This window comes from Colobus angolensis, unplaced genomic scaffold (genome assembly GCF_000951035.1).
Source record: "Colobus angolensis palliatus isolate OR3802 unplaced genomic scaffold, Cang.pa_1.0 Scaffold43, whole genome shotgun sequence".
Classification (NCBI taxonomy): Eukaryota; Metazoa; Chordata; class Mammalia; order Primates; family Cercopithecidae; genus Colobus; species Colobus angolensis.
The window spans coordinates 3,570,096-3,577,656 of record NW_012117710.1 but is presented as its reverse complement, the minus strand read 5'-3'; the positions used below and the strand labels follow the sequence as shown (position 1 = coordinate 3,577,656).

The following is a 7,561-nucleotide window of genomic DNA, read 5'->3' as shown; positions in this document are numbered from 1 at the left end:
CTCTGCAGCAGAGCCTGCAAGCAAACAGATCTGAAATTGTACAATTCCCTGGGCATGTGGGCTCAGCCTACACAGACACCCGAGCTGGGGTCTGTCAGCAAGATGAATGGTGTGGAGATGACCAGTGACCCCTAGGGACACAGCGGATGCCTCCAATTCTCTGGGCAGCCTCTAAAGCCCCCTTTTCATTTTCTATCAGTGGGGGCAAAGAATTTTTCTGCGGGCCAGTAGTCCCCGTAATGAGGCCTGTGTCCTCAGCCTTCCGGAGGAGGAAAATGAGGAACAGGGCTGCCAGCCTTTGTGCTAATCTAGAAAGATGATGACTGTGACTTAGGGAAGTCTAAAAGCAGGAAAAATGAGCCCCTCCTCGGGGCTCTAGCAGAGAGGCAGAGAACCCCTGGGTCAGATCAATAAAATATGTAATGGACTGAGGAGGTTTGCTTTGGGAAATTTCTCCATCTGCTCCGTCCCATTATCCTTTCTCATGATGAGGATCCTAAGTGTTTCGCCCCGTGTGAGTGACATTTCAACACCCACCCTTGTGTGAGAGGAGGTAGGGGCCCCGGGAGGTGGACTCCCCAGTAAATATGGTTTAAGTGGAGTAAACAAAAATGTGGTGCGCCATCCCTGATTTATTGACTCACTTCTCCCAGTCAATTTCCCGCCAGGGAGCCACATGGGGCTGCAAAGCAAGAGGTGAACAGATTGGAAGCCGTGCGAAAATCTTCCGAATGATGCTCAGAAAACAGGGTGTCATCCCTGGAATACATTGCAACACCCGGATACAAATCCCCGAGCAGAATTTACTGCGGGGTGTTTACGATGAATCCGAAGCACCAAACACACTCAGGGCTCCCAACCAGCGCTTCATCAATGTGCCAAGGTGAGGAATTTTATTAGCCAGAAGTTTCCCTGGAGGATTGAAAGGGGGTGAGGTGGGGAGAGTGGTGTGAGTCAGAGTGAGGGGAGAACAATATTTCCCGGAGGACTCCCGGGGATGAGGGAGGAGAGGGGGCAGGGAGCATCTGAGTGAGTTCTCCAGCCTTCCTAGAGCCACCCAGCAGGCCAGTGGGAGGGTGGGGAAGCCAGCCACCATTGCTGATGGGGGGAAGAGCTATTGATGGCTGAGAGCCCGGACAAGCCTGGAAAAGGAAGGTGAGCTGACAGGTAGGAAAACAGGAGACTTTTTTTCACATGGGGAAGCAAAAATGAAGGTTTTTGTTATTGATTCTTTTTTAAGGCCTGTTGTTGGTTGCAATTTTATCCCTTTTAATATTTTAAGAGAAAAGAATCCAACGTTGGCATTATTTTTCACTGTTACGTAATGGATGGTTTCTGACAACGTGACTCCAACAGAGCCCTGTGGGGAATGGGGAGTTACTTGGGTTGCATTTGGGGGGCTGCATCCGGATTCTGGTGCAAATGTGTTGTACCCAGCGAGGACCTGGGCAGAGAGCGTTTTACACTGTGACCTTCTGGCTCTGGGCTTGTGAAGTCCGTGGCTTGAGCCTTATCTGACTTGAGCTACTCTGGGTCTCAGAATACAAATGCAAGTCAGAGAGACATTGTAGAGAGAGCACGAAAACCGGAACTATGTTTTCTGGGAGTATGCACAGTATGGGGGCAGGATATTTTAGGTGGAAAGTCTCAGAGTAATCGGTAAATTGAGGAAGCCATATTAACTTCCCCTGGAAAAGTCTGAAGGTTTAAATTTGAAATTCGATTGATTTCCCCCACCTCCCAATTTCCACAAACACCAAGGTTTTGGGTTGTATTTGTTTTTGTTTTTAGAATTTAGAGGCCCTTGCCTTCTATGTCACAGGTTATGGAAAAAAAAAAGAAAAAGAAAGAGATAAGTAAATAAATAAATTAGAGGCATTTTCGGATACTGAGAGTTTGGGGGTTGTTTTGTTTTGTTTTTGAGACACAGTCTCATTCTTTCACCGAAGCTGGAGTGCAGTGACACGATCTCCGCTCACTGCAACCTCTGTCTCCAAGGTTCAAGCGAGTCTCCTGCCCAGCCTCCCAAGTACCTGGGATTACAGGCAAGCACCACCATGCCTGGCTAATTTTTGTAGTTTTAGTGGAGACGGGGTTTCGCTATGTTGGCCAGGCTGGTCACCAACTCCTGAACTCAAGTGATCCACCTGTCTTGGCCTTCCAAAGTGCTGGGATTATAGGCATGAGCCACCGTGCCCAGCCCTGAGAGTTTTTAAAAGAATTTAAAACTGATGACCCCATCTTTCCTTCCTTTGGTCATTCACACACTTAGGGAATACTAAATAATTGAACCAATAAAGGAATGAGGAATTTTCCTCCTGTTCCACAGAACCTAGCACCCAGAAGGTCCACAGTAAATATCTGTGGACTGCCTGAGCAGCTGCCCATCGGGGTGCCAAGACTGGCCATAAGAAGGATGTCATCAGGTCCTGCTCTGCGAATTTATAGCCCAGTGACCAGAAAAAGAAAGAGCCAGAAAGAAGGGAGCAGAGAACCAGAGCTAACCAGGCAAATCCATGCTTGCAAATGAACCCCCAGCTGCCATCTTCATGCCTGCCTCTCTCCCCTTTGCCCATCACTACAGACTACCTCTCTGCCCTGCCTGTATCCCTGCCCTTTGCTGCTGACTTTGCAGTTCTTCCATGAAAGGGATGGGATCTGTTTCTCCATATCCTGGCTTTGCGTTTACCCATGGGATGTACTTTGCCCATTGGAATGAGGTGGCCGTGATGGTGCACCTAGGGCTTCAAGAGTGCCCATGGCTTTGCTCTTGTTCTCTGATCTTTCTGCCATCATCATGAGCAGAGCATGCCTGGCCAGTCCACTGTCTCAGGAGGAAGACAAGAGATGCATAGGTCAGAGCCTCTCTGGCCAAACCCAGTCTAGCACATCCAAGCATCCAAGCCTCTGCTGGCCCTCTGACCAATGAGAATAATAATTACTGTTTTTTGTTTGTTTGTTTGTTTTTGAGATGGAGTCTCGCTATGTCACCCAGGCTGGAGTGCAGTGGTGCAATCTCAGCTCACTGCAAGCTCTGCCTCCCGGGTTCACACCATTCTCCTGCCTCAGCCTCCCTCCAGAGGAGCTGGGACTACCGGTGCCCACCACCACACCCAGCTAATTTTTTGTGTTTTTAGTAGAGACGGGGTTTCACCATGTTAGCCAGGGTGGTCTTGATCTACTGACCTTGTGATCCGCCCCCTTTGACCTCCCAAAGTGCTGGGATTACAGGCGACAGCCACTGCACCCAGCCTAAATAACTACTGTTTTAAGCCACTGAGTTTTGGGGTCGTTTGTTACGCAGCAGTTTTATAGTGGTAGCTAACCAATACACCCCGTTCCTGTGGATGGTTCAGTCTTCCCTGGTGCACATGTCTGGCTCGTCTGCACCTCCCACAACACCCCATTGTTTCTCTACATGTGATTCTAGTATTGATTCCTAAGACCCTTGAGCACCACCACTGATTTTTCAGGCCACCTATTTCCTTTGTATCGACGTTTTCATCTCCTTTGAATCTTTCTTCAGTCCATGTCACCTCTTGCATCTGGATCTGGCTTGTCCTGCCCCCATCCCCTCTCCCCTGTGCCTGGTGTTCATATCCACTCTTCCTCCCTCCAGTACCCACTTCTCCCTGCCTCCGGGCATGGGCAGGTCCTTCCCTCCCACTACCCTACTCCTGGAATCTCCGCTGCCACCTTTGAAGGAAGGAATTTAGAAATGCTCCTTGAAGGCATTATTCATACATGAGACATTGTCACTGTTGACAGAGTAGGTAGGTCCCCCTGTGGGCCCTGGTGACCTCCGATGCCAAGATCTCCTGGTGGAGGGAGCTGGGCTTGTGTGGAATAGACACAGCTTTGTCTGGCAGCACGCAGCCTCTGCCAACAGCAAATTCTGTCGACTGCGACTGTTACTTGACAGCATTTGTTAACATATTAATGACAGAAAAAGGCTTTTTGGCAGAAATATCTCATCCTTGAGTCCTCTTCTCTGGGAATGGGGTTCTTTGGGGAGTTAAAGCAGACAGAAAAGAGCCAAGACTCCCTGAAAAGGATCCCCCGTTCTCACGCTGTCTTGGAATGTGGGTTCTCTAGGGATGACACTCATCTCTTGAGCCCCAAAGCCATGTCTTTGATGGCAAGAAACAGAGACCCACACAGGCTTGCCCACGCAAAAGGGATGTCTCCACCAGGATCCATCAGGAAAGATGGTAAACTTGGGTTAAGATAGCCACAAAGCGCTGAAGAAAGAGATTAGAGTCCTTTCTGCGTACCCACGGCAGATTGGTTTCAGCATCCCCCACGGATACCAAAATCTGCAGATGCTCAAATTCCTAATATAGAAGGGCATATTATTTACGTGTAACCCACACACATCTTCCTGTATACGTTAAATCATCTCTAGGTTACTTATAGTACCAGATACAATGTGAGTGCTTTATAAATAGTTGTTATACCGCATTGTTTTAGCAATTTGTATTATTTTATTGTTGTATTTTCTTTTTTACAGTATTTTTGATCTAGGGTTGGCAGGCCCTGTGATTGGTGGGCCCGTGGTTGGTAGAGCCGTGGTTGGTGGGGCCCATGGTTGGCGGGGCCCGTGGTTGGTAGGCCCAAGGCGACCCCATGAGGAAAGAGCTGGACATCAACACCCTGGCCTTGCTCCTTCTGTCCCTCTGAATTGCTTCTGGGCGTCCTCACTGGGTGAGCCAAGTGGGAAGCCAGAACCAGGGTAGGCCATTGATACTGTCCGTAAGATCAGCCTCCTGGGCTGAGAGTTGAAAGGAGCGGGTGGATCACAGGGTTGGATATCTGTAGCTCTTAAGCACACCCAGCACAGCTCTTGGGGCCGGGCTTCACACAGTCTGATCTGAGAAGGGGTCCTGGTAACAGCACCACCACAGCCATGACTCAGCCTCTCTCCATGCCTTTGGTCTCACCACCAAGTGTCAAATCAAGTCCTTGTCCAAAATACATACTACAAGAGGACGCTGGAGAGCCTCTGGGCTGCTCGGACCAGGCTGGCAGGTGGCACGCTTCCTTCCAAGGGGGATGAGGGGATACATATCTGGGAATGATATATTCTCATTCATTCATTCTGAGTTTGAAATTTCCCAGGAGCGGATCCTGAGATGCTGATGCCAATGCAGGTAGTTTATTTGGGAGGTGGCCCAGGAAAGCATAGATAGGGGAGTAGAGAAGCGAGGCGGGAGGGGAGGAGCCTCTAATAGAGAGTGTGTTACTGAGCCGACCACCACCAAGGCACCTGGGCTTCATCCTGCTGGGTTCAGAATTAGTGACTCAGTGTACACCATGTCCTCAGAGTGACTCCAACTCCAGTGTGGTGTGTGGTGTGTGGATATGTATAGTTATATTTATATTGTTTTTTGTTTTGTTTTGTTTTATTGAGAGACAGAGTCTTGCTCTGTCTCCCAGGCTGGAATGCAGTGGCGCTATCTCGGCTCACTGCCACCTCCACCTCCCGCGTTCAAGAGATTCTTCTGCCTCAGCCTCCCGAGTAGCTGGGATTACAGGCCCCTGCTACCATGCCTGGCTTATTTTTGTATTTTTAGTAGAGACAGTGTTTCACTATGTTGGCCAGGCTGGTCTCGAACTCCTGACCTCAGGTAATCCACCCACCTTGGCCTCCCAAAGTGCTGGGATTATAGCATGCCTGGCCTTACACTGTATTTTGATATATGTCATATTTATACTATATATATATATATCAGTTATATTGCACATACTATATATATATATATATCAGTCATTGGCTGAGTGTTACTGAATGAAAAAGGCCATCCAGTCTCAGGTTCTTTTGGACCCCAGGGGCCAGAGAGGGCCCCCAGGCAGCTAGAAGTCAGGGCAGTGTACTACGATAGTGGTTTTTTTTGTTGTTTTGTTTTGAGAAAAGCTCTTACTCTGTCGTCCAGGCTGGAGTGCAGTGGTGTGCCATCTCGGCTCACTGCAGCTTCCACCTCCTGGGCTCAGGTAATCCTCCCACCTCAGCCTCCTGAGTACCTAGAACAGGAGCATGCCACCATGCCCAGCAAATTTTCTAATGTTTTATAGAGACAGGGTCTCACTATGTTGCCTAGGCTGGTCTTGAACTCCTGGCCTCAAGCAGTCTACCCCACCTCGGCCTCCCAAAGCACTGGGACTACAGGTGTGAGCCACCGTGCCTGGCCGGTGTTTTAATGTTTCTTGGGATTTGTCTTAATTCAGGTATGGTAAGACACACAGACACAGAAATGACAGTCATGAAAAAAGGCTTTTTACACTCACAGACCCCAGGACATGTCACACAGGGCCTCAAAAAGCAGGCCCAGGGTCAGTCCAGAGACAGAGGGGGTGGGAGGAAGTGTATGAGAGCCTTTGTGGTGGTTTCCAAGGGAAGGCACAGGTGAGGCAGGGCGAGCAGGCTCCAGGTTGGCTGTTTGGATCATTTCAGCGGGCTCCGGGACCCAGGAGCTGCCCCTTGTTATCCAGTACCTGGCCCTGGGGTGGTCAGGGCAGGTTGGATGGGTGGCCAGAGTGTGACAGCCCCACAGAGGAGGTGGTCGGAGATGGTTGGTTGGTTGGCAGATGAAAGCTATACTCACCGGTGAGTCATTTACTATCTCTAGGGATAGGCTAGCCCTGGAAGGGAGGCATAGTCCCTCCAGGGTCAGAAAGACCCAAGGCATCAAAGGGTCAGAACATAGCAAAGGAAAGTCGTGGTGAGTACAAATGGTCAGGACAGAGGGGACAAAGAGGGGGCTTGAGGGGCGAGCACTGACGGCAACTGCTGCACCTTTATTCAACTACTTATTAGCAACCTGTTTAGAAAGTCCTGTCCCGGCAGGGCGCGGTGGCTCAAGCCTGAAATCCCAGCACTTTGGGAGGCCGAGACGGGTGGATCATGAGGTCAGGAGATCGAGACCATCCTGGCTAACACGGTGAAACCCCGTCTCTACTAAAAAATACGAAAAATTAGCCAGGCGAGGTGGCGGGCGCCTGTAGTCCCAGCTACTCGGGAGGCTGAGGCAGGAGAATGGCGTAAACCCGGGAGGCGGAGCTTGCAGTGAGCTGAGATCCAGCCACTGCACTCCAGCCTGGGGGACAGAGCCAGACTCCGTCTCAAAAAAATAAAAATAAAATAAAATAAAAAAGTCCTGTCCCACATGCAGGGGAAATGGGGTAAATACTCGTTGCTGCCTTCGTGGTGCGTGGCACGTAGGCGTGGGGCCTCAGCGCAGGGCAGGTGGAGCAGGAGCCCCGGTGCATACAGGCGTCATCTGCGCCCTGGAGGACGAGGAGCACGTGTTTCTGGTCCTGCATCTAGTCTGGGCACCAAGAGTTCTGCTTCCGGAGCCAGTTCTCCAAGCAGCTTGGCACACATATTGCAGTTCCCAGTGCCAGAGCTCGGCCAGGGTGACGCCGTCCACTGACTTCTCGGGACATGATATTTTCTGCTGAACCAACATGGCACACCCTGTGTCTTCCAAGGCCATTTAGGGAACTTGTGGATCTGCACAGGAGGCCAGTTGGCAGTGAACAGAACGGGGTGCATAGAGGATCC

At 50.3% G+C, this 7,561-nt stretch overlaps 1 long non-coding RNA gene across 1 annotated transcript in view; it reads left to right on the top strand.

The window, feature by feature from the left end:
• Window positions 1–1,108: 1,108 nt before the first annotated feature.
• LOC105522448 overlaps window positions 1,109–7,561 on the top strand; it is a 38,864-nt gene continuing 32,411 nt past the window's right edge. The window contains exon 1 of the long non-coding RNA XR_001003448.1: window positions 1,109–1,167. This is a non-coding gene — a long non-coding RNA (uncharacterized LOC105522448). The remainder of the gene's footprint in view (window positions 1,168–7,561) is intronic.